Source organism: Anguilla anguilla, chromosome 3 (genome assembly GCF_013347855.1).
Source record: "Anguilla anguilla isolate fAngAng1 chromosome 3, fAngAng1.pri, whole genome shotgun sequence".
In the NCBI taxonomy this organism is placed as follows: domain Eukaryota; kingdom Metazoa; phylum Chordata; class Actinopteri; order Anguilliformes; family Anguillidae; genus Anguilla; species Anguilla anguilla.
In genome coordinates, this window is record NC_049203.1 from 47,631,890 (window position 1) to 47,659,667 (window position 27,778).

At 37.0% G+C, this 27,778-nt stretch overlaps 1 protein-coding gene across 3 annotated transcripts in view; it reads left to right on the top strand.

The window, feature by feature from the left end:
• Positions 1–13,708: 13,708 nt before the first annotated feature.
• The window catches only part of LOC118223930 (SLIT and NTRK-like protein 5), a 396,174-nt gene continuing 382,104 nt past the window's right edge, over positions 13,709–27,778 (top strand). For 2 of the 3 annotated variants that reach the window (XM_035411023.1, XM_035411021.1), the window contains exon 1: positions 13,718–13,736. The gene's annotated coding sequence lies outside the window, so the exon portion shown is untranslated. Of the gene's footprint in view, positions 13,737–27,778 lie in introns of all 3 variants that reach the window. The other variant, XM_035411024.1, reaches the window with a different exon arrangement.

Here is a 27,778-nt window from a genome sequence, read left to right on the forward strand (position 1 = left end):
CATCCAGACTTCAGCCTCTGAAATGCAGGACTATAAGTATAATACTTCTTGCAGGGATTAGGAAATGGCAAACCGGTTAGCCTGAAGGAAAGACTTTATTCAGGTTGCTTTTCATTTTCTACCTGAAAGCGATAACAGGGCTAGGTATAATCTTTTCTGTCAGTCTCCCAAGGAGAAGGTTTTATAATCCACAATAATTTAGGTCTGGAGTCAGGTAGAGCATCCCTCCACCCAAACCCCCTAAAGGTCCCTTTGTAGGGAATGAATGATGCAATAATAAACTAAACGAGGGGACGAAAAATGCAATTAATGCAGACTACCCATGATTGTTGATTTTATGTGTCAAGATTGGCTTGTTATTCCTTAATCATATTTCCATGTGGCTATAAGGGTTATTTTGACTCCTGTCCTGAAATTACCCATCTTCTTGCACTGAAGAGAGCTGAAAAATGACAGCAATTACCTTCAATGCAACCTGAAAACCATAAATATTGCATTTGGTTCAAGCTCTCTCCTCTCCTAAACATCATTCCTTTTTTCCCATAAAAAGCAAAGCTGCCATTTCAGGTTTAGGGTAGTGTATGTTTATTGAATTCAGTGAGCATCACCATGAGCTTTCAGTATCATCACAGAAATGAAATATGCTGCAATGTGCTGCAAAGAAATACATAGGCAAATATGTAAATTGGCACTTTCTGATATTGTAATACATCTTTTTTAAAACACATTGTTATGAAATATATGCATGGAATTTCAAAGCAGTCCACATATTTCAAATACAATGCAGCACCAATTCAGAATATGCAGGTGGACACAAATTATTTCCATTTTCTGATGTTGAAAAAAAAGTGAGGGCAGGGCACCATAATCTTTAGGACAAATGGCTCCACAGGTGTTTCTATGAGTCAGATGTGTTCAGTTGCCTCCTTAGTGCAGCCATGAGATAGCTGTCAGTATATTGTGTCAGTGTCTTGATTATAGGCTTATTATTGCCTTTGGAGTCTGTTTCTGCCATTTGTGAACAAAAGGGGTTGTGCCCATGAAAGTGAAGGAAGCCATTATAAGACTGAGGCATAACAAAAAACAGTCAGAGACATAGGCTAAACCTTAGGCTTACCAACATCAACTCTTTGGAACATCATTAAGAACAAAGAGAGAACTGGTGAACTCAGTAATCACAAAGGGCCTGGTAGGCCAAATTACTGAGATCAGAAACACTCTTCCGTAGGCAGGCGTGGATGTGTCAGTGACTACTGTCTGCAAAGGACTTCATAAACAGAATTACAGGGGCTACACTTTAAGATGCAAACCACTAGTTAGCTGCAAAAACATGGCCAGGTTACAGTTTTTGTACCTTATAAGGGGCTAAAAAAGCAATAAAGGAGGTTTTCTAAGCCAAAGACTGGAAAAGTCTTTACTCCCAATGGCCTTCACCTGAACCGAATCCAACTGAACATGCATTTCTTATGCTGCACAGAATACTTAACACAATTAGCCACCAAAACAAACAGGTTAGCTGAAGATGGCAGCAGTACAGGTCTTGCAGAGCACAACCACAGAATATACTCAGCGCCTGGTGATGTCTGTGCATCCCAGAATGCTAACCAATACTTCACTTTCTAGCTATTTCTGAATTACTGCTGAATGATGTCATGAAACTGAACTATTTGTCTAAAACAGTAGCTACATCAAGTGTATGAAAATTGTTCTGATTTCAAATGTTTCCAGTTCCTATGCATTTGTATCACAAGTCTTTGCCATTTTATTTTGAAGTTGTAATTAGTTTAGTTAATAGTCCACTTATAATAAAAGAGAAGGGTTGATTTGCAGTCCAGCCAAAAAACAGAGGAAACTCAGAGGAATGAAAGTGAAGTGAAGAGAAGTGACAGAAAGCACACTAAGGAAAATGAGACCTCAAATACACTTCTGTGTTGCTAATGTTAACCCTGATTATCATGGAGTATTCCCTGAAGTGCAGTGACTACTTAATTCCATTCCGGATTTACTTGGTAAAAGTAGAACTGTCACAGTTTGATGAATGTGCTCTGTAATGTTCAAAGTCAGTATGACATTTATTGTGATATGTTTATAATAAATGAATGGGCCTGGTATTACTGTTGGAACACACCGGAATAAAATGTGATATTGAGATTGGTATTGAATATTATATTATTTCAACCAAGTTTCCTCAGGTCATTGTAAATATAGTTGTACACCAACCTGACATCACAAGCAGGCCTTTGCATCAGGGATACACTGTCTGAGACGCAAAAGGGTCAAAGGTGGTCAGGGTGGTGTGGAATGGCTGTTATACGTGTTCACGCTGTCTTAACGCGTGTCGACAAGACTCAGCTTTTTAATTCATGGCTGGTGGCGGTTTGCCGAAAACAGCACTTGACAGCCTAGTGTGCGTTACCCTTTAAAATAAAATAAAAAAACCCTCAGGACTGGAGCATGTGCAGAGCATGCTAATTTCTGGAGTACGCGTTAATATTTCAACCGTGAGGGGAGAAAGAGCGGGGGAAAAAAAAGAACTTTCTTTGCTGCCTTCCAGGCAGACAGGTCTGTACACTAGAATAAAGAAATATCTTCCCTCAGTGATCACATTCCTACAGCAAATGCCATACTAGATGTATTATGGTTGACCAGGCTTCTAATTACAAATTATTTTCTATAATCGGTCCTTTTCACGCAATCTCATCTAACGCATTCAGTTTCTTTTAACTGCATTTCAATAAATAAATATATAAATAAATAAATTGTGCAGGGTAAAAAATAAAAAAATTAAAAAAAATTATGTCTAACTGTATTTAATAGAGCATGTCACAAATGCCTAAAAGGCATAACAATCAAAATGAATTACATTACACAAAAAAAAATTCTACAACCATTTTTGAGAGCTCAGGCTTTGGCGCAAGGTCGCTTACTCCATTGTCACCAGTAAACACTGCAGTTAATTGGGCGCAGGGACTGAGGTTTTGGAGTGTGATTGTCAGTTTGGCTTACAGGAGTGATGGGGCCCTAACTTGGGTTTGCTGAGGCATGGCTGTGGGTGCTCAAAATTAATCCAACTCATCACCTGTAGAGAAGCTATGGTCCCTATAGGACAAGGGTGTTTAGCTAATTATGAGACTGGGCAGGAAGTGTGTGGCACTAGACTTTAGTTTCCAGACAGCCAACGTCGATTCTGGTTAACACAAGCTCTGTTAAAGTTGTCTCAAATGGTTTCGGGAGGAGGGGAAAGTATCAAAAAAGTAATGACTGCTCCAAAGTGATTCAGTGTTGCTCACAGTTGCCAACCATACTTTCTGCTTTTGGCTAATGGACCTTGACAGTCAAAGCCCATGAGAGACCAAATAATGCTTAGCAAACAAATCAAATATTTTCTTCTGTGTGTGTACATGCACATATCTGTAAATAGCGGGCAAGAGTGTCCCATTTGGATAAATATATATATAGAATTTGATTTTCTGTGGCAAGCCTGTGACCAAATATTTAGGTTTCTGCATTTTTACCAAAAAGGTGGATTAAAATAGTGGTCTTCCATTTAATTATATTAAATGTTCCAAATGACACAACTGTGGAAAATGCAATAGGCATTGTTCCTTCTTGCAAAATTCATGATTTCCTTTCATTGACGTATTTATATTTTCATTGCTCTGCTGATACATTGACATCCCAAAATGAGCTTTATGACAGTTCTACAATGTAAAGCTGAAGTGTGAATAATAAAACATCGTTCACAGAGTGAGTGAGTGGCAGTAGAACAATTTCTGTGTATTATATTTGGGTTTTGTGACCATGCATTGTCATTGGGATTTGGAATTACTTTATTCTGTGAAAACTGTGCGCATCATCTTAAATACATATGTGTACATCAAGTGGTTATTGGTATTGTTTGTATCTATCACATGGCTTACATTTGCACCGTTGAGTGACTAATTATACAATTTAAAGGCTGATTGAGAGGTATATATATATATATATATATATATATATATATATGTTTTTAAAAAACTTTGATTACTAGCAGACCCAGGGAGAGTGAAAGGAAGAAAAGTGAACATGGATGGAACATCAAATGCATGCACTATGAAAAGCATGTCTGTGAGTGGACAAGTGCATCAGTGTCTGCATGGTATACTTCACAAAGGCAGATTTCATATATTTTTTTACAACTTGGAGTTTTACAAGAAAACTTGCAATGAAGAAAACAATAGACTCACAACTAAAAGCAACCACAAAATAAATCACAAAGTTCAAACCTTACATTAGCACTTAATCTTAGATCATGTGTTTTTAATCCATTTAATTTGTATTACCCTACTCCTGCTGAAAATAATTCCATTACTATTAGTAGCCTTCTAAATATAATGTATTTTAATTACGGTTTTCTGGTTATGTAACTGTACTTTTTAATCTGTCTGTCTAGGCAACTTCCCACATATGCCTATGGTTCAAATAAACACACTGAATGCAGCATGTGACAGCATTGGAACATTTCTGACCATCATTGTTAAGTGCCAATTGACTTATCAGTGTGACTGAGGAGATGTAATATGATAAGTGCCTAATGCATGCAATCAAAGGCTATACTGGCCTCATGTTGAAGGATGGCTGAAATGTCAGTGGAAAAACTGGGTAACCTCATAAGCTATCATTTTTAATGTTTGACGTGTGGCTTTAAAAAAGGGCTATCAACCCCTTGTTGATAGAGGGGTGAACTACTTGTGAGAGACAGACACTCTGGTGGCCTCACTATAGGCTTTTATTGCGTGTATTATTGTTAAAATTGTATAATCAGTCAGTAAACATTTTGGGGACTGTTACTCACAATTATGATTATTCGGTCAAATTAATCAAAATTACCTTGCTTTTCAGCTGATAAAGACTCATGCAGTGGAGTTCAAGGAATCAATAGCTCAGAATTGTGATACACCATTTTCCCTAAGAGTAAAAAAAAATTCTTAAAAATAAATTTTGGATTTATTTTTGAGATTAAGGGACAATTTATTTTTGAGAAAAAGCCTCTGTCATACTTCATAGAACTACAGAAATATTATGACATAGGAAGTTCTGTCCTCTAGTAAATTTTATTTGACCTATTTTTAGTTTGGGCCGTGTAGCCATAATTTTGTCACTGTTCAAAAAGTCTTCCTCTGCTCCAGATGGTGGTTATAGTGTCTGTCTGCAGCAGTCAGATAAATAATTCTTCAGAGAACTTAGAAAGTTGTGGTTTGTTACATGGTGGCTTAGAACCAGCTAAATATATATAATAATAGTTTTCTCAGTAAAGGCATACGCTGTGTATGTAAATTGACAAATGCAATTTATATTATATAAATATGTATTATATTTATTTATTTATTTATTTAATTTTTTTATTTATTATGTGTTTAGAAGCATTGATCACACAGGCGTATGTAAATGTGGTGCACACACTAACTATAATCCAAGCTGCATTGATTCACTTTTTTCTTTTGATTCACTGTTTTTCATATGTGCAGTAAGTGTTAACATCAAAGCCACCAGTCTGATTGGGTCTCAACACATTTAAGATAAATAGTTATAAAACATAACTGGCTAATTGTGAATAATTATAATTCACTGAAATTAAGGGAATGTTTTCTTTCTTTGGAATTGAATTGCTAAAATTTTGTCACATGAATCAGATGTGGCAGTATATTTATGTTCAGACATTTGCACCCCCTATTTAAAAGAAGCCAAACAGGCAATAGAACAATTAAAATCAGTTCCATGGAGGATTTATTTCCATGATTCGTTGCAGAAGAAGAAGCACTGATTTACATATTTCATAGCTCTGTAAACTGTTTTTTATCACCTTTAAGTGTGGAGTTTTCAGGGTTCCACAGTGTTTGCCTCCCATTCTCTTTGAAGTTTATTTTTTCGTGTAATGAGTAATTTACCCAGAATTCATTTAATATTGGCCCATTTCATGCAGAAAATACACTGATGACCTAGAAACACACAAGACAACAAAAATAATGACAGTAATGCTGCTAATAATTAACATGGGGGGAATCATGTTTCCACTGCCATTATTGAACTTAGTTTGATTCAACAGTGCCACCTTGAGGTTTTCCCTTAAACCACAACTGATATTTTTCAAGATGCCCAACTGACTTAAGCACTATCACAACATACATTTTAGTGAAGACAGATGTTCCTGTGGATTTCTACTGAATATGTTGGAAATCAATATGATTAATTACATCTTGACACATCTTCAAAGGACCAAAGTAGTCATGAATAACGATGGAATAAGTTTATCTGGATAAGAGCGTGTGATTAATGCCAAATGGCAGCCATGAGCAATCAAATTTATTTATTTTTTTGTCATGGTAATATCTGGGAACACCCAACATGCTTGAATCAAATTCCATTCACTTATTCATCTAATGTTAATCCAAATTTACAATACTTTCTGTATTAAACTGTATGAAATTTTAAAAAATGTTTATTAATAATAATAATAATAATACTAATAATAATAATAATAACAATAATAATAATAATAATTTTATATTTTTCAATACTTTTATATTGAGAGCAATAATTTTAAATTGTTCAATACTCACTGCTCTGGTAAACACACAAAATATGGTACAAGTGATATCTGTGTTACAGATATTTGCACGATGTACACTCAGAAAATAAACTCTCCTTGCAATGATATTCACATTGCGTTGAACCTTGAAACGGATGGGCTTTAGCAGGAGACCAAGCAGGGCTCCACTCCTGTCAGCTAATGACAGGAAGACGAGGCTACAGCGGGCAAGTTCTCATCAAAACTGGACAACTGAAGTCTCGGTTTTTGCTGTAATAACATACAGATGGTAGGGTGAGGAATTGGTGTAAACAGCATGAAGCCAAGTATCCACCCTGCCTTGTGTCAAAAGACATTATATACCCTGACATACACAGACATGCAGTATAGACATTGGACTTTGTACATGGCATGTATTATTGAGGACAATGTTTTACAGACAATATTTTAAGGGAAATGACATGGCCACGTACTTTATGAATCAAATTAATTGTATGCAATTCATAGAGGCCACTTTCTCCAGCTCTGACAATACATTTTCATAAATGTGTTACTTATTCAGATAAAATAAATCTGTGTGTGTATAACCCATGATGTGCTCTGTGCATAGGAGTAAGAATACAGAAAGGATATTATTTTGGTGAAATTGCACTATTTATATTATATTGTAAATATATTGTGTTAAATATTTATTATATTGAGTTAAATAATCTATGTCTAACAGTTTTTCTCCAAAGTCATATTGTGCAATTAGGAAATATTTATGCATGAGGAACATTATTCTCATCTGAGGAACTTCCAAATGCTGTTAAATGCTCCAAAGCCTGGAGCTTTCTTTCTCGCACTCTTCATTTATTTTATTATATTTTTTTTCAGCTGACTTGATGGCATTCATGTGCTGTCTGGCAGCCTTACAGCACTCTGTTGTGTTCCCTAAACGTGAACTGGATCCCAAGCAATTTGAGAGCACTGGCATCCTTCAGACCCACACAACTGATATGCCATCCCATCAGAAATGCAATCGTGAAAAAGCGCTGGAGCTAAGCAGTGACACATGAAATGTGTCCTTCTTTATCGACAACATTAATGAGGGGAGAAGCCTAAATCACAGCAGAAAATGAAAATTAGGTACATGTTGTGTACCCGTTACCACATGTTAACACTTAGTCATATTATACTCAGGAACATGATCACTCAGGATTCTGAACATTTTGTATTCACCCATGAAACAGGACAGGGTGGGAGGGTCTTTAATTTCCATTGATAATGATAACAGAGTATCAGCAACTGTTCAATGTCATGCAGTGGGCCACAGCAGCCTAACCATGGCAGCAGAGCTCCACTACTTTTGTCTTTCTCTTTCTCTCTCTTTCGAGTGGTTGTTTTGTATTCACAGTGAACTTCACCCACGTCTGAGCTATTTCCTACATCACTGCGTACATGCCACTCTGAACTCTCAAATTACTGACAGCGTGTTCTTCAGTTCCCTTTATGATTTATATCATATGCAGGGTCATCAGCCTGTCTAAAAAAGTGGAACAAATGTGGAAAAACCCAAACTTATTTTCAGTTCATAACACTCAGGTAAAATAAAGTACAATGGTGCCTTCAACACTTTGTGAGTCCTTTAGGAATATATGCATTTTCTGTGACCCACCCAGTCTTAAAACACTGCCTAACATACAGCATGTCTAAATATGGGACTAATTCATTATTATTTTTTTTTTTTTTTTTACATGTACTGCCATGTCTTGCACAATGTAACGCTAAGCATTTTTGTCACCTTCCAGCCAATTAGAATTGAGTATTCACCCAGACATGACGTAAATATTATTTTAACAGAATGATAGAACAGGTGTGGAGAGCAGATTATTATTTGAATTTCATTCAAAACTCTTAAATCCACACAATTAATGCAACCTTTTTTCCCAAGAATGATTATGCCTCTCAACATTGACTTTCGCCATTCTTTATCTTAACATAATGTGTGAGATGCAGTCTCTTCATAATGTATCCAGGCCGCTTCACAAAGCACTGCAATTAAGTGATTATTGGGACAGACTATTAGGACAGTGTAAGCAAGTAACCAATACTTGCAGCATAGGTAAAGATTGTTTTTTTATTATTATTATTATTTTTTTTTGTGCTGTTTGCTGTGTGCCTGAGTTCGGTTTTCTTTCACTTTAGCACTGTGTGCCATTTAATTGATTTGTCACTTTTTCCTTCATGTGCGCTCTGCTGCAGCGCAGAAACCATCAAGTTTCCGCTGCATTTCCCCAAGTCTTGTTTTTCATGTGGCGTGTGTCTCACTCATCTGGTGATTTGAGGGTTCCCTTTGCATGGCCGAGGTGGACTGCCGGGGACTGCCTCATTAATCATTTTCTTTCCTGCAGCAGGGATTCTAGGTGGGACACTAACACACCACTGGGCTTAATAAATAAATAGTTTCCCACATGCGGCACCAAATGAGCTGCAAGGCGAGCGGACGCTGTGAATTCTTTCATTTGCAAGACTTTTAATACTCGCCGCAAGGGGAAATGGGGCTTTTGGGTTTCTAAGGTTGTGCAAGGATACAAGCAAGAGAAAAGTGGGGATTTGTATGAAGGGAGTTATTTTGCTGCCTGTACTTTGTGAGGAGTTCCAGAGACTTGGGGTAGAACTGGGTCCTGGCTGTTCCTGTGAAAGGGACACAGCTGGTGAAATCTAAGATTCAGTGCAGGCAGCCAGTATTACAAATTGATCCTACAGTCAATTAGTTAGAACTACAGTGTAGTTCTGCACTTCGTTGTGCTGCCTCTCCTGACAGGTCCAGTTGGGGTACAGATGATGTTGTGCATTGAACAAAGGGGCAGAGACACTAACCTGGTCTAGTTTATTGTGGGTCGTGGTGTGGCCCCACTGGGGTATCCAGTGGGTCCTAAAGAAGGGCAGGGCGAGTCTGCTAGTGACCAACACACTCCTTATGATAAATAAATGTTCTGTAAAACCAAAGGCTTGGAAGAGACCGGCAGCATCACAACTTACTGGTGCCTATCTCTATGCTCCTTTATGGTTTCTCCATTGCCAGTCTAATCCATTTACCATTCGGTGTCTGAATTGTCTTCATAGCTCAACAGGTTAACTCAATGAGAGGTTTGGCAATTGTGAACTTGGATCAGCGTTTTGTCTAGATCTCTGCCTTGGTAATGCCTACTAGTATTTTTAGATCTTCACAAGATCAGAGGTTGGAGAAGGAGAGGTTCATTAGCACTCAAGTTTAAGAACATTATCATTTCTTAATGAAACCTCTGAAACATCCTTTTCTGATACTCACGTGTGATTGGTAATATGTGTATAATAGTCAGAATAGGCAAAAATTCCCTGTCCAAATGGAGATCTTATCACATCCACATTACATTTTTTGACCAAATTTGCATAAATGTGGGATACTAACAAAGGCAAATCTATTTCAGGGTCATAATGGCCATTTATGAGAAACTATAATGGCATAGATGCATTTGTGGCACAGACTGACATTCTGACCTTCATGCTATATGAGGGATACATAACTACAATGAGAAATGTATGCTCCTCAGGTGTTTCTGTGCCAATATAAATAGCCTATATGTTTACAATGTTTGTATATACACCAATCACTTCTGATTCTCTCACATTATACCCATCAGAAATCCTAATTTTACAAGGCTGGCTTGCTCAGGGCCAGTGCCTGGTTGCATAAATCAGAACAAAATGTAGTAGCCTATATAATCAGCTTAATTGCTTCCTTGTTTCTTTGTACCTACTGTATATTAACCACTTAAAATGGAAGAACTTGCCATATTTCATATTTTTGTAATATTTAACTGTAATAGTTTCATAATTTTAATAATTTTGTCCATTGAGTGTTTTACAGTACGTTTTTTTGCGCTGATTTTATTATTATTATTTTTTTTGCCACATCTTCTCTTTCTGTTTGTTGGTGACAGCAGAATTGAATTAACTTTGCAGAATATTTTGTGTTTACCATACTCCTCTAAGAGAATAACATACTTGTCCTCCGTCCATTTAAGTTTTCTTTTCGTTTTGGTATTATCATATTTCTATTTTTCAAATGTAATACCACACTATATGTGTGTGTGCTTGTTTTTTTTTTTTTGCTGCTGTGCAATTATCGACTAAAGAATGTAATATGTATTATGTTAGTGCAGACATTTTTCTATTGTTTATATGTAACCATGGTAGCCTGAGTAAATAACTGCAGTCTTAGGACAGAAACTACTAGGCTATACTGTGAAAGCCTTACCCTGAACCCTTAGGCTATGGAACATTAAAGAGGCTTTATGCATTGCTGATAAAGATAGTTCTCCAATAGGCAAACATTTTGCATAGGGGACAAGCTCAAGTTTGAAGCTTAAGTTGTTTTATACAACCAAGGAGAGAATCTTGTACAGCACATAGGCTATATGAAACTTGAAACCTTTGAGAAAGCACTGTCTGAACCATATAACAGGTTGGAAGAAAATATTATTTCAGAGTGGTGGCTGATAGCTTGGACTAGCTTACCTTGCCACTGTTTTAGCTTACAAGCTAAATAATATGCAATTAAGTACAGTAACATGCTTAGGACTGCTAGATGCATGGAAATACAAACATAAGTTCAACCACATGCTTTTGTTAATTATATTTCTAACTAGCTAGCTAGCTTCAACTTGTTTGATTCCACATTTTGATCAAAGAGCCTCAAGATGGCTAATGTTAGTTTACTGTTAGTTTTGCGAATGTTACACAACTGAAATATGTCACAATAGGTACTGTCAACCTGTACCCCCTGTAATTAGTGGTGTCAGCAGCCAGAATTTACTGGGGGGACCCATCTATTGAGGGTATGGGGGGTTTGGAGGTATGCTCCATAATCAAGTTAAAAATAATATTACAAATTTCTACCACTATGCAATATCTGCTACATACACATTACCTACCCACATGCAGAGGTGGGTAACCCGGCTTCAAAGAGTAAAAAGACTGACCATGTATTTGCTCCACCACCATGCACTAAACCAGCTGATTACAATAATTAGTTCTCCTATCATGCTGAAGAGTTATGCTAATTAGAATCAGCTGGTTTAGTGCATGGTGGTGGAGCAAATACATGGTCAGTCTTTTTACTCTTTGAAGCCGGGTTACCCACCTCTGCCCACATGTAAGTTACTGTCAAAATATTACTCGCAGTGTTTCCCATACAATGATTTTATTTGGGTGGCCCACCCAGAAATACATATACTGTATATAGGCCTATTTGGTATTTAGCTGCTTGTTTCTATAAGCAATAGCCTACATAAAACTTTTGTATTCATTATTTTTTCTTTCATATGTCTGTCATTTTGCTGTGCAAGCCAGCCTTCCCCCTCCTTCTTGTGGCCGTTGCATGTAGAGCAGAGCAGCCACACATCAGCGTGTGAACATGAACATAATTTGAAGGACAGTCGTGTGCCCGCCTGTGCCAGGTAACAAAATGTTTTAGGCTTTTCAGAATGTTCTTACAATTAGCTACATAGAAAGTGCATTTTGTGTCTTCTGTAGGAGTTTACATGCATACATTGATCTAGCACAGGCATAGAACATGACTTTCCATATGTAGTATCTAAGAATATTAATAGAAACTGTTGACAAACATTATTTCAAAGTTCCAGTTGGCTAACTTACTTAGCTACACTTCAGCTGACAATCTAAGTAATATGATGCAGTTAATATAGTTTGCCAGCTAAAACACCTGGCTAAGTACAAAGCTAAGCTTCAGGCATGAACAATTAATAATTAGCCTACATATCTAGCTAGTTGTGGAGGAGTAAACATGCCAAAAATAAAAATTATGATCTAGGCCTAATGAAAATGGAATTATACAACAAACAAATAAATACGACTTATTTTTAAATGCTTACATAATTCACTTCTCATGACTGCCCTTTTCACAATAGCATGATCCAACTTAATTTTACTTGATTTGAGAATAACATGTTACATTTCCGAATGGCCTTTTTAATTTCATGAGACACATTACTTTTTCAAATGGCGTTTTTATTCCCAAACTCATGACATCATGAGATTATTCGAAATGGTAAGACCTGCCAATCAGCTAAAGTGGGGCTGGACCTACTCACTGATGGGGTAACCTTTTGCACGTTAGTTTGTCGAGTTCAAAGCCCAGTGCTTGGCCTAGCGGTCTAGTGCTCGTTTCACAAAAGCGATTTGCGGGTTGTTTTTTTAATTTATTTTTTTATTTTGCAGATGACAATATCTTGTCAAAATGAATGGCACAAAAAGAAAAAGATCACTGCTTGCAAATTGACACTAAAAGTGCGACGAAAACAGGCCTCTCGCGCAACCTATTTTTTCCTATCACAATCGTGTTTCCTGTGTGAATAGACGGATGCAGGCTGCCGAAAATAAAACGATAATGAGTTCATCAAATAATATAGATTTCCCAGGCATGACATTTTATGTGACCTTGACAGAGATCTTAGGTCAATCACTAACAGGAGGAGCATGTTCCAACCAGTCTTGTTTCAAGTTTTCTTATATAAAAAGGGAGTAGATCAATGTTTTTGTACTCGTGTAGATGCATGTGGAAAACGTCCATTTTGTTTGACGGAATGATGAACCATTTCCATCTTGGAAAACACGGATGCCTTAAACTGACAACAATTCTAGTTTGAACAAGGTAGGGTTGTTATTAATGGCTGAAGTTCACTATGGTGTGCCTCTCACTTTTAGCTGAATTTGTTGATGCCATGCCTACACTGAAGTTATATCTCTTTGATTCAAACATGTTGTGTTGATCGTTCCTCTCAATGAGCATCGGCTACTATTATGACGCAACATCAACCAGATCATCTCACCAAGGTATTGATAGCTAACTAGCTAACACATGGTAATTACGAAAATAAAAAGTAATGGAAACTTCTCATGTTGACCTGACCTGGCAAACCAGTTAGCAAAGAAATGTAGCCAAAACCGAAAAACTGGTTGTCTAGCTGCTATGCTCAAACACATGTGCAATGTCCTACCTCGGTCTTGTTTTCATTTCAGAATGGCGTCTGGCATGATTCAATCCATGGGCACTATCGAACTTGGAATGTGCAGTAGATTATGGTTCCGGATGCCTCACTCCCGTTCCAGTTCCTACACTATGGTGAGTGAAAAAGCATTAACTTTCTTTTGGTATTAGAATTGGTTGTACAAAAAGAAAGTGTGGAATAAACCCAGGCCAATCAGTTTGGGGCTTCTGTGTATTTACATGAAGTTGCATCTGAATTAGGCATGTATGAGGTCCGAGTGTACAGAAGTTAATGTTTTTAAGAACTGATCAGTTCATGAGAGCCTTGTGATCGTTACATTTATTTATCTGGGAAGTGCCAACATCTCAGTGCTGTATAGGCTATATGGAGTATGCTCAGCCAAGTCATAACATGGTGGACAACATACCATACCAATATTTATCATTTAAAACAAAATTATACTTATTATTTCTAAGTCAATAATTATTTTTTCTATCATTGTTATATTTCATAAGATGCATAACGGACTCCAGATTGCCCTCTTTGTCAATGATGTGTAGTTATTACCATTTACCAGTAGAGGTTGTAGTTTCATCAAATGTAGCACTTCTTTTACTTGGCGTATGTTGTAGCCGTAAGTGTTTCCACATAATGCTCTCATGTAGGCTATTCATATAGGCTATTCCGTCTTATCTGTGATCAACTCTGTTCAGTCTAACCAATTATATTGACAAAATAAAAATATAGAACAGTTTACTAATTTTATGATCCTTGAAATAAAATATTTGGCAGTTGTAAGATTATTATGAGTGCTTTAACTATTTTTAAACACAAGATGGTGCAAGTTGCCCACATATAAAGTTTTCAGCGTAGACATCAGTATCAAATTAAATCTCATATCTATGTGAATGTGATTACAGTTTATTAATTCAATTCATAATTAGCCAAATTAAAATAAAAGTTAAAAAAGCAAAGCAAGTATACAACACACAAGGGACATCATTCTGTCTTTTCACAAGTAAGCATCTCATAGTATTTCTATCTGTTGAGTAAAATCCATCTATATTTTTCCTTTCCATTAAGCGCAGTTAAGGTTCAGTGTAATTTCTGCATATAGCCTAGTACAAAGGTCAACCAAATTAACTCAATGAATTAAAGAACAAAACTCATACTTTTTTATTGTTTATTATTTTACATGTGATAGGCTATATGATGTTTTGCTTCCTGATGGTTAGGCTAATAGGTGCATGTGGACCATTTACTGGCCCCACTTTCTTTGAGACTTCCCATTTGGCTGTGGTGCATCAGTTGTGTTTCCAAGTTCATGAGCAGTGTCAACCCATCAGCAAAGGCACTTGTACATGGTTCAATACGTATCAGGTAACTCCTTCTCTACATACCATACCTGCTTCTTCTACATTACCATCATCAAAGTTGCTCAGCTATTCAAAATGCCTGCTGGGTTTCTTTAACACTACTTTTGGATATGTTTGATCTCAATCACTCACTCTCTGCCATGGCTGTTTAACCTGGCCCCAGAGGAAGTTTTGTCCTTTGGGTGAAATTACATTCCAGCTGGTCAAGTGACAAGCCATTATTTCAAGCATTATGTTTTGTAGTATTGGGCTGGTTTAAACTTCCATTGCACTGGGATATATCTCTTTTAATAAGAAAATGTTATCTTGGAACAAATAGAGATTAATCCTTCTGCAAAACATTCAGAAATGTGTTAGCATGTTTTAGCAGTTTCACAAAAGAGAAGATGCTTTATGGAATCATACACTACTTGCAGTCAAGACATGTAGCAAATGGTGCATTTAAAATGCAAATTGTGAAAACTACCCAGCCACAAAGTCAATAAATTTGGACATGTAACATTTCAACAAGGATGTGTTTCACGTTCTATGTGCTAACATTGAGTCACATGACTCACAGGTTAAGTAAATAAACCTGCTCTGTCATCTCCCAAGGGACACAATCTGCTGACCTCTTGGCATTGAGGCTTCTTTTGTCGCCTTCTTTTTGTTTGCTTCAGTCCATTACCAAAGGGTAATATACCTGCTCTTTGGTGATGATCATTATGAGCATTACTCATACATTTTAGAACTTTTCATATCTTTTTTACTTCTTCTTCTCTGCAGCAGTGGATTTATCCTCTAGGCCATTTTATGCATGTCATCTGTATTAATTCATAACTGTCTGGCACTACTAAGGATAATACTGGAAAAACAACAGATGAAAATAAATAAATGAACAAATACATAAATAAATGCACAATGCAGAGAGAGTTATTGAGCCAGTCTGCAGCTACCATATTTGGTTGTGTTACTCTCCTTAAGGCTCTTGATTTTGATTTTGGAGGCAATGTACATATTTTCAGAGCTTTTATTAAATGTGTACAGCGGATGCATACAAATACAGTAGACTGATTTTTTTGAAAAATGGGAATGTTGAACAGCTTCAGTCATAATGAAAAATGTAGTTAAAAACTACACATGCAAAGCCAGTGACGTTTATTTTTAAAGCACCATTCTAGTGCATAATCACAAAGCAATAAATAAAAACAATGTAACCCAAAAACAAACACAGTTACAGGCACAACACAAGGAAACAAGAACTAGACAATGGGCAGTCTGAACAGATGGGTCTTTAGAGGCGTTTTAAAGGTGTCAACAGTATCCACAGACCATATGTACACAAGTGAGGGAGTTCCAGAGTTTGGGGGCACTGTTTTGAAAGGTGAGGTCACCTTTTGCTTTTAGTTTAAACCAAGGTACTGCCAGCAGTCCTTGGTCAGAAGAACTAAGAGACCTACATGTGTTGTAAGGATAGAGTAACTCACTAATATTGGCAGGCTTCCTGACCATGCAGAACGTTATCACAGGAATTGTAAATTCATTTCTGACAGGAAGCCAGTGGCAGGAAACCAAGATTGTGTGAAGTGAGACCTTCTGTTGGATCTGGTTAGAAGCCTGGCTGCAGCATTCTGGACCAGTTGTAGATGGTCCAGGGGTGACTTGCTGAGGCAAGAGACACAACAGTTCTAAGTTTGGCAGTGTTTCTCAATTGGGAAAAAAAAAAAAAAAAGTCAACAACCTGATAAGTTCATAACCATACAAATTACACTTAAGTTTTTAAGGCTAGAGCTAACAAATAAGGACAGGGAATGTTGTTGAACCTTTAAAGCTATACTGTCTGTGCGGTAATAAGAACCTCAGTTTTGTCCGCATTCAGCTGCAAAAAAAAAAAAAAAGCTTACTATCCAATTCTTAATGGCATTTAATAATATAAAACTGACAAATTATCAGATTTATCAGGCTTGAAGGATAAATTATAATACAATTTTCAGTTTCAATCCAATTAAAAATGTATTTGGATAGCACTGACTTTGTCTTAATATAGACCCAGTGGGATGACCAAATATATGCCTGTTCCAATTGAGATATACACACACTATATAACTAAAAGTATGTGAAGACCCCTTGGTCCGGGTCTGTTTTTCATGGTTTGGGCTAGGCCCCTTTGTTCCAGTGAAGGCAAATCTTAATGCCATGGCATTCTAAATGGTTCTGTGCTTCCAACTTCCAACTTTGTGGCAACATATTGGGGAAGGCCCTTTCCTGTTTCAGCATGACAATGATCCCAGTCCCACAGCGAGGTCATATAGAAATGGTTTTGTCGAGATACAGTGTGAAAAAACTTGACAGGCCAGCACAAAGCCCTGACCTCAACTCCATCCAACAACCTTGGTATCAGTTGGGAAGCCAACTGTGAACCAGACCTAATCGCCCAGTCAGTGCTTGACTTCACGAATGCTCTTTTGGTTAAATTTAAGTAAATCCTTCCAGCAATGCTCCAACATCTAGAAAATGCTGAGCAGGCCCAGGTGACCTTGATTACAAAGAGAAATGCACATTTGAGAGAGCAGTGGTGCAGAAACCATAGGCACTGGTCTACAGAGATGTGTAAAATAGTGATATGGTCAGATCAGTCATTCTTCGCCCGTTTGGTATACATCAAGAGAATGGTGCAGGCCCGAATGCTTGACCCCTACAGTGAGGGGCTAGGTAGCTCTGTTATACGGTGGGGGGCATTTTAATGGCATGGTTTGGGTCCACTTGTCCCGTTAAAGGGAAATGTCAGTGCAAATCAATGCAAAGTTATTCTGAGTGCTCACCTTCATCCTATGATGAAACATTTCTTTCCTGATGAAAGTGGTCTCTTCCAGGATGACACTGCCCCTATCCACAAGGCACAAGGGGTCCCTGAATGGTTTGATGAGGATGGAAGTGATGTGAATCACATGCTATGGCCTTTGTAGTCACCAGATCTCAACCAAATTGAACACCTATGGGAGATTTTAGATTGATATGTTAGAAAGGTATAGCCTATACAGTTTCAAATTCAAAGTTTGATTTAAATGCATTCTATTCAGCATTTTTAGTTTGCTGTGGTCCTGTGTTTTCAATAATAACCTCCTCCATCCTCAGTTCCACCCACTCATCACCATTTTATTTTTTGTTTTCATACCGTTCTTATCTCCATTTTTCGATAGCTGTCGCCATCAATGAAAAGCAGCTTCAAGGTTGACTGGTTTTGAAAGAGCCCTGTCGGCTTGTTGTCCTCCCTCAGAGCGTATTTAGTTCCAGTGGCAACATTTTGTCATGCCTTTGTATCACTCTAGCTAGAAACAAGATAGACTTGTCCTCCTGAAGATCATTCAATGCGTAATAATATTGCAACACTGAGCTACTGTACACTATAATTAGAGCCTATAGCAGTCTCAAACTCCAGATACACCCAAATAAAGAAATGCTTTGATTCCACATGTTTAAGCTTTAACTATATTAACTTAATACTTCTCTAATTTTTTTTCTTCTTTTAAACAGATGACCTAATACTTTTGGGCAGTACTATATTGTTTATCTTTTTTGTCATTGATTTTGGGTGGAATATATTATTGTGTATGGTAAGGTTGTTGTGGGTAATATCTCAAAGAGTTAGTTAAAAATGGCCTGTGAAAAATAAAACCTTTGATCTGGCTGTTTCAGCCCTGGCACCCAGTGCGTTGTCATCTTTTCATTAGCTTGACCTGGAATCACCTCCTCTTCTTACAGTCTTAATGGCCTTTCCACTCAGCAAATTCTCATTACTTCCAGAAATAGCATCGTTCCCCTACAATGTTCTAACCTAGTGATTTAATCTTTCCAAAATGGAAAAGGATTGCAGTAATTTCATTCAAGATAAACAGGCTGCATTTTGCAATAACAATAGCTGACCTTGGGCAAAAGGGTTACGTGTAGCTGCAAATGTGTCTTTGAAAAGGTTATGAAATTAAGCCTCAAACCATCGGTCACTGGAGAGGGAAAGGCAAACTATATGCAAGGTGAAAAACATCTCAACAAAAAACATGTTTGAACACACAAAATGGCAAGTTATCCACACATACAAAGCACTGTCTCAGTCATTAAACTGGCTAAATCTAGGCCTGCCATTAAAAGCATTGATATCAAAATAAGGCAAAGTTACAACAAACAATATTGGCTCTCTTAGCTCACGTAAATTAAGCAAGCTCTGTTCTAAAGCAATGCTACCCATTTTTTCCTAATTCTATAAATAATCACAGTTAATTTGTTAATTATGAAGTTGAGCATTAATAAGCAGCATTAATAAGCAACATCTTTTGTCACCATTGCAGTGGCAGTTCAGCCAGCCTGTAGGCCAATATAAATGTCAGTGTTCCCTCCTCTCCTGCTAATTTCTCAGTCTGTGAATCCCTGTGTGCATAATTTAGTTTCTTGCAGTTATGGCCATAATACACAGTACACTGTTTTAATGATTGTTTCTGCATGTCTTAATAAAACCTCTCTGATATATGCAGCTCATTAATTGGTATGCCTTTTATGAGTCATTGTTTTTATAGACCATATAGTAGATTTTAAGCTTATCAGTTAATCATTATTAATCAATTAATTGGCACCGACAATTGAACAAAAGAATTGCACAAAATTCAAATCCCTAACGTGAATGGTACTCAGTGCTCTTAAATGGACAATGGGCAAGTAAATGCTATGCCTCATTTTTAATTGGTGGATAAATGGTGTTTACATGCATTTACCCTCCACTGCGACTCTGGTTGTTGTACACCGTTGAGAACTGGATCCCATTGTACCTCGTCACATTCCTGCCATACGAGACAATTAGGACTGGTTCGTGTAACCACTTCTATAACATGCAGAGCCGCACACTTTTTGGGGTGCAGGTGAAGTTGCTAGCATGCTCAACTATTTTGTAACATATTGTAAACTTGGGAAGCACGCAGTTGTGAACTGGTTTAATTTATCAAACTTAATTTTGCATTGAGTAATTTTGAAGTAACAATACTTTGGCTATTTAGATTTTTGTTATAGTAAGTGATTTGTTGGCAATATGCAGCTCTAAAATGCTTCCTCATTTGCTTATCACTTAGAGAACATCTCTCAGGTTTTAGTTACCCATCTTCTATATTTAGATGAAATGGTCTCCAGTCATAAAAATGCAAGCCAGATGAGACATTCCTTTTATGTAGACAATACAACATATGGGTTTGATATCCTCTCACTGTTTAAAAAGAGGAAGTGTTTCAATCCAGTTCCTGACCAGATTTTATTTGCACATTTGGATAATTTCTGCCCACACTTCAATGCCGAAATGGGCATTATTTATTTATTTTTTAAAAAGAAAGAAACTTCAAGTGTGGCATGTGGCTCCTGTCATTTTTCACGTGGGAAGTGGAGACATAAAATAAAAAAGTCATTTTTTTCAGAGAATATATTGCCTGGCTGACAGCCACATTCACAGAGAAGTAGTTACTAAAGAAATAACGGAGTTATTTTTAATGTGCACTCCAGACATTCACAACATTCACCTTACTTTTAATGGGCCTGCATGTGGGTTCACTTCAAACATCATGTATTCACCTCTAGGCAGGTCTGTCAAGGGATTGTGGTTTCATAATTTATTTCTATTATTATTTTTGCCCTGCTGTTACTGAATAGTTACTGATACTTTTGGCAGCGCTATGAGATTTGTAGAAATAGTTTGGCTTATGATGCTTCCCATTCTAATTGATTTGATACAGTACATTATCATAGTGTATCCTTTTACACTATCCACTAGATATCAGTTAAGACCTAGGATATGTGCGAGAAGTGGATATTCTTATCATATTGATGAGCTTGTACCATTCAGTTTTCATTCATTAAATGTAATATCTCAAAGTTATCTTTTGTTTCCCCTCAGTCAGGTGAAGTGACCTTTATCAGTGAAGTTAGGATGTAATTGTTTGTAAATTGTGTTCTACATCAAATATGAATTTTATCTGAAATATGTATTACAAATTGTGGTGTAGCAAACATACATGCATACATACTCACCTCCGGTCTAAGTATTGCAAATAGTAGTGTCTCGTGTCAATCTTTGTTCTCCTCTGTGATGAGTAATGAGTTTTGGTGTTCCTTTAATGTGGAGCTTCAGACTGTGAATAATATCTCAAAAGTCTTTATCATCATTATAAATGGCACTATACAATTACTCGCATTGCCCTTTGGCATATTAGCTACACCTCAACAATGGCACACAAGAAAGGAAATACTACCCTTGGTATGTATTAGTCATTTTAGAGCCATTCATTGTGCCTTTCTTCAAATGGTAGCCTATATGATAATACCATTTCTCTGAGCAGTGCCTGTGAAATATTTGATACATTTGAGTCAGTACACCTTTGCCTATTCTTACAGGGAACACGGGGGCAATGCAGATGATCTCTGTAATCTCTGTACAGTTTAGAATTAATGGTGAGCAAAGGCACATTATATTTACTAGCGATGATAAGCACCAGCCTTTTAAAAGTGTCATCTTTTCACATTTGTCTCAGTTTCATACTATATGTACAGTTTTTTTTTTTTTTTTTTTTTTTTTTTTTTTTAAAACTTCTTTCTCTTTTTGCAACTTGAGTCAGTCATTTCTTCTTTTTGCTTTGATCATTTTCACAGTGCTGTCGAGACAGCCTGAAAGCTACCTTTGTTTTTGGGCTTTAATTGCTAGTAATTTTTCTTACTAGTAAAGGACAATAATGTTTACAGTCAAAAAAAGGAATGTCTGAAGAACCTATACTTAAAGTATAATTGCAGTAGCAAGATGGTATAGGTACGCCTTCTGAAGATGAACCTGTACACGTAGTTCCTACATATAATAATGTAGCCTATGTGAGTTCAACTTGAATGAATATGTGAGGGCCTACTGTTGATCTCTCTTTTTTTTTTTCCTTTTTGAGTGGCCTACTGTTTGTTCATCTTGGTCAGGGATGTTATTGTACATGAAACATTAAATAAGATATGGCAAGTCTTTTTCACATTTCTCTTTTATTTCATATAGCAGATGTTTTCAAAAGGGTGGCACTGTCAGAATAGGCCATGTGGATCGGTTGTATATCTAATGTACTCTGATTTCATTGATATGCAATTCATGGCATTCCATTTCAGGAATGGATATAAAATGGGTTTGGTCATTACATTTGTAACATCAATTTGGACATCTTATAAAATGAATTGTGGTCTGTATTTTTCAATAACAAAGCATGGTTAAAATTGTATTTTATAATATATAATATACAGTGAACTCCATAAGACCAACACATTTTTCTTGATTTGGCTCTGTACTCCACAATTTTAGATTGGTAATCACACAATGCACATGAAACACAAATTGTGCATGGTTTGAGCAAAGACCTTTAAGCAACAAGAAGCTGAAGCTTTGCAGGTTCAGTCATGTCTGTGTGACTGTAGCGTGTAATGACAACATTCAGGATACTTCACTAAGGCTTTCAAACAGTGATGCGCGTGAGCCTATAAATCGTTCCGTCCTGTATAAACACTGGTTAAGAGGCTGAGGTACCAGCCAGTCGCTGTTCACTTTTTAAAAATGTTCATGAACAATGTTTGACCATGCTTGACCCTAATTGTATAATTATAGAGTGTGCTGGGCAGAACCCAATGATGCAAGTATATGGCCAGTGTTATGATGCCATGATCTGGTTCAAAAGCGGTGAACAACAGTTTATTTTGATGATTTTTTTTGTGTGTTTATAGCAGATCTTGAGACTAATATTCTCCATGAGGTGCTCAGAGTAAAAATGGGTTTGGTAAATTGACAGAATGACACCTCATATATTTAGCTTAACTGCGGTCTGTTCTAGAAATACTTCAAATACTTCCCTTTTAATTTTGAGGTGTGTTAGGAATGAAAGTCAGTGCATTTTATTTGCATAGCAACAGACTTTTCTAAAAACTTGTTTTGGTTCTTGCTCCTATAGCAATTCCACGAAACCGTCCAGACGTATGGCGCAACTTGGCAAACTATATAGCTAGCTAGCTATGGTACGTCCTCACCTCGTGCCGTACCACCTGCGCATGCGTCCCACAAAACGTCCCTGAAAGGTTGTCCGTGTGTGAGTGAGTGAGTGACCACAATTTGGCATGCATAGCCCACGGCGCCAGTTCCTGTGCGCCGTGGGACAAATATGTAATTTTGAAAACTGTCTGTGCTAACAGAGCACTCTTGTAACAAATAGAATGGAATACAATAACTTCAGGAAATAAATGTGCGTATATGTCCCACACAGGATATGTTTAATAAAGTGTACAGTGTTCTTAATGGAAATAAGCCTTTAATTAAATAATGTATTTGGTGCTCACCCATCCTATGTACATTTTACTGATAGCAAAGGACTGTTAATGAATTTAATTTATAAATCCACTCATGAACATTTTATTGGGAATATCAATACAAAATACAATTATGTAATTTCCAAAAGAACCAGCCAAAGGATAAAATAAATCAATAAAAAAGGCATTTTAAAAACATGCGAAAGTCCATTCTTCATCGAGGCCACTGGGAGTGTTGCTAAGTGTTTCAAGGAGGCTATAAAGACAGTTTATTAAATAATTGTTTGAGAGAGTCTTGAAATATAACACATGAAAAGCTGCTTTTATTCTGGGTGGTATTTCTACATAGTAGTGGTGAAAGTGAAAAAAAAATCTGATAACAGGCTTGCAAAACTGCGGAAGAAAATAATATTAATATAACATTCATATTTTCATATTGACTATATATGATTCCTAGATTTTGTCATCTTATCATTGTTATGTATGTCGCATCAAAGCTATATCACATTCCAGCTAGGCAACTCTTATCTCGTCATCTAATAAATAAAACATCATTTGTTTGGTCTCCTTGATTTATTGTATATGTTCTGCTCCTTGTTATCACTGTGCTACATTTATGGTTGCAAACAAATCAGTAAATCCAAACTCCTATAATTCTAGCCTCTGGCATGTTTACCAGAAACTTTGGAACCATTTACTTTGGATGTGGAATCAATATTAAAACATTTTCACTCTGTCATCTATTGTTGAATCCTTATTCACAGTAGTTTTTGCTATTGTTGAATACAACATGATATTGAGATATTGAAAGTAAGGGCAGAATGTGCAATGCTTTCCAAAACGAATGAAGGAAAGAGAGATAGCACTTCAAGGTACTCAGTGCAACCTGTTCTGTCCTGGCATTTGCAAGGACCAACACATTTACCGCATGTGCATGAGCATTTTGTAATGTGGATAAACTGGAACACTGAAATGCTATGTATGTTGTAAACAAGAGACCTCCCACTTTTCTCCAAAGAGTTTGTACACACACTGAACTCCAAGAACCAGGTGCATAAATCATGGACACTAACCTCGGCTGAAATGTTTATTGGACAAATTGCAATACCGATCACTGTGTCAAATTGAAACCATATGAAAACTTGTTTAAAATGTTGAAAACACATTTTTATATGTATTTACAATGAGGCATCAGACCAGAAGGGGGGAACTCAACCATGAAAATATTTACGTATTGAGGAAGTGCAAATAAGGGTCAGGAAACTTGGGAATAAAAAACACTGTGTGAGTGTGCGTGTGAGTGTGCGTGCGCGCGTGTGTGTGCAAGTTTATTAAAACCGATGCAACCTAAACACAGCTGAAGTTTGTTGAGGAGGGAACTGTGTTCTGTATTAGGCACATTTACACAGACCACCATTAAAATGGAAAGATCCTAATATCTGGATGTTGATTGTTGCATAGGAGGTTCACTAAATTGGCAATGGTTGTCTAGGAGGAAATCATGGCTTGCATGATTCTCAAATTCAAAATGTCTGAAAATATAATATGATTAACTGATTACCATTGTATGTGCTTGAGACACATTCGGTTTTTGTGTGGATCGTCATTGATTTCAGTGAACTAGGCAGGAGTTGTGATCATCAAAAAATGCTCATTGATCATTTACAGGGCCCATCTATAAATGTACTAACTTTTGTAAACACATATCAGCAAATGCAATTGGAAGCTATGCTGCTTAGCACCACAAACTTTCCTCTGCTGAAGGAAATGGTCACAGGTCATTGGCTAATGGCAGGGAAGATATTAGTGAACACTCCCAAGTTCTCAGAATACCTAGTGTACTTTCATGCTACAAATGTTCACAAAGGTTCTACCCAACCTATCCTAGATAAACACATGTGATGGAGAGTACGGATGCCTGGAACACATGCTAAAGTGTGCTCAGTTGTTTTGGGAGTGTAGCTCATGATCCTGCAGGGTCAACCGGGAATCCTTATGTTATATTAATCAAGTGTTTCTTTCTCAAGAGCACAGTTATCTATTGCTTCAGTGAATAGGGTCTGCAGGCCCTACTCTGACTTGCCCACTTGCATGTCCAGTCCCACATCCTACAACCTGCATTTATTTGGATGCTAACTATATTTTGCTGTAATGTTTCTTTTTGCTATTTGTGTAATGGAAATTCTCTTCAGTTACACTTGGACTTTATTCACTTGATTTCGTGTATGGGTTTTATAGTGGCGTTATGTCAACCATGGTTGTATCCACAGTAGTAACTCCAGTAGGCTTTGGATATTAACTCATAACAGCATTTATCAGTATGTGCTGGTGTAAATGTATGGCACATAAAACGTTCTGAATGTCCTAGATAAATATGGACCATATCACATAACATATACAGTGTCGGGCCCGTAATTATAACCGGTCCTTGTTTAAAAAACTGAACTTGGATGAAAATTTAAATTCTATGAAAACCATGTCATTGAGACCGTAGTCCTCACTCCATGCCTCTGTACAACATTTAAAAATGCTGCAACATGTATGTCTCTTGCAAACTTCAGTGTCAATCATCATCTGTGTTTAATTAGTGGCAATTACTGTATCAACTTAGATTGCAAAGGTGGTGCAAATGGAATAATTATTTGAGAAGGTGCTTGACAAAGAGGCTATTGTGACCTCTAGCAGGCGGAGGACTGAAGCACTATGCAAAAAAACAAATTTCTGGCCCAATTTATAAGTAACACTCAAATGTTAAATTCAGTTGGGACCGCAGTCAGTATTTTGAAATGTACAGGAGTTGCTTTTTATTTGAAGCTGTTGAACATACATTTAAAATCATAGCAGTTATATGACATTTAACTTAAAAATAAAATAAAATAAAAATAAATCAACTAAATAGTACTGGCAGTATTCTTGCCCCTGGAGGATAACAGCCAGAATACATATTTAAATTACAGCACATCAACCTCTGGCCCTTGCCATGACAGATGGATAAAGTAATCTTCCTGACTGTTGTATGGTTGGAGAGAGCTGTCTACTTGAAAGACCTTCCTGTCTGCAGGAAATAATTGCTTTAATTGTTTTATGGGATGAGGAGCATCAGTCAGTACCATTAAGGCCTTGCTTTCTAAGGGTAGAAGTGCAGAAAATGTGTCCTAAACTATTTTGGAACCACTGGAGCCCCTCACTGTTAGAATAATGTTATGTTTTTATTTGTTGTTCACTACATAGAGATATATTATGGGAATGCTCTTTATAATATAGGTAAATACATTATCCTTTTAATAAACTGCCATGACTACTATTAGTATGTGAGAATATGTGAACTTGCTGCTGATCATGTTTCTGATCATTCAGTATGTTGTCTAAAGTCTGTCTTACACAACCTACAATACAGACTAATCTCCTATCTTGTTTGGCGATGGAATTGGGTCATTATTATTCATGATGTGTCTCCCATAAAATTCCTTCAGTCAGCATGAACAATTTTATGTGATTTAATTGTATTTGTGCTTCCCTTTAATTAATGCTATATTATGGATAGAGAAATGTTTCTTTGTGTCACATTGTCATTGCTGCAGAACAAGATGAAATATATATTTGTAAGCCTCATGTTTTGTAGGAGGGAAAACCAACCATTAAGATACATCTCAAAAGAAATAATAAAAAAAGTTATTATTTCCTCTTGGACAGATCAACTGGAACAAGGAAAAAAAATGCCTGAGGCCCTTGAAGGGCTTTCAACAATATAACATTGCCAGGTTTAATTCAGCTGCGGGCATCGCATTTTAGATGACACTGACACTGAAAGCAAAGCCCAAATTCATTGCATGTCCAGGGAATTATGCAAGAACTGTAAAATGCGCCACTTGAATTTGCACTTTGTCATCTCCTGTTATGTCCTGGTGTCCTTTCAGTGTCTTATCATGCTGGTAGGCTTTTTACATGGGTCAGTGCCATTACACCTTTCATATTGCAACCCGTAATGATAAGTGATGGTGCCAAGTCAATTTGGGGTATCATTCACATTACATGAGGTTATAGGGCTTGCAGCCTAGACTGAACTGAATCAAATGACCTTCCAGCAATGTGCAGATCTTCACCATTGCACCTTCCTAGAAATATCCCTTTTCTTTTCTTGCACTTTTATATTGTGAGCAATAGTGTGTGCTTTGAATACTGCACACCATTTGATAAACCATCTGACCAAATAGACTTTGGTCAGATGGTCGCTTGGTCTCTAACATTCTCTGTCCTAAAACACACGTGGCTGGCCCAGTTTGTTGCTGGGTTTATATTTCTCTGTCAGTAAATGAAACGGTGTGCTCATGGTTTTCTTCTGGAGGCCCCATGTTTATATACCCACTTTTCACTTCCTGGACTGAAGCAGTTGTGCAGTCAGATGCTGACACTGATTTAAAGGTAAATTCCAAAGACAGCAGCACTGGCACACTTTGTGGGCCTTAGACTAA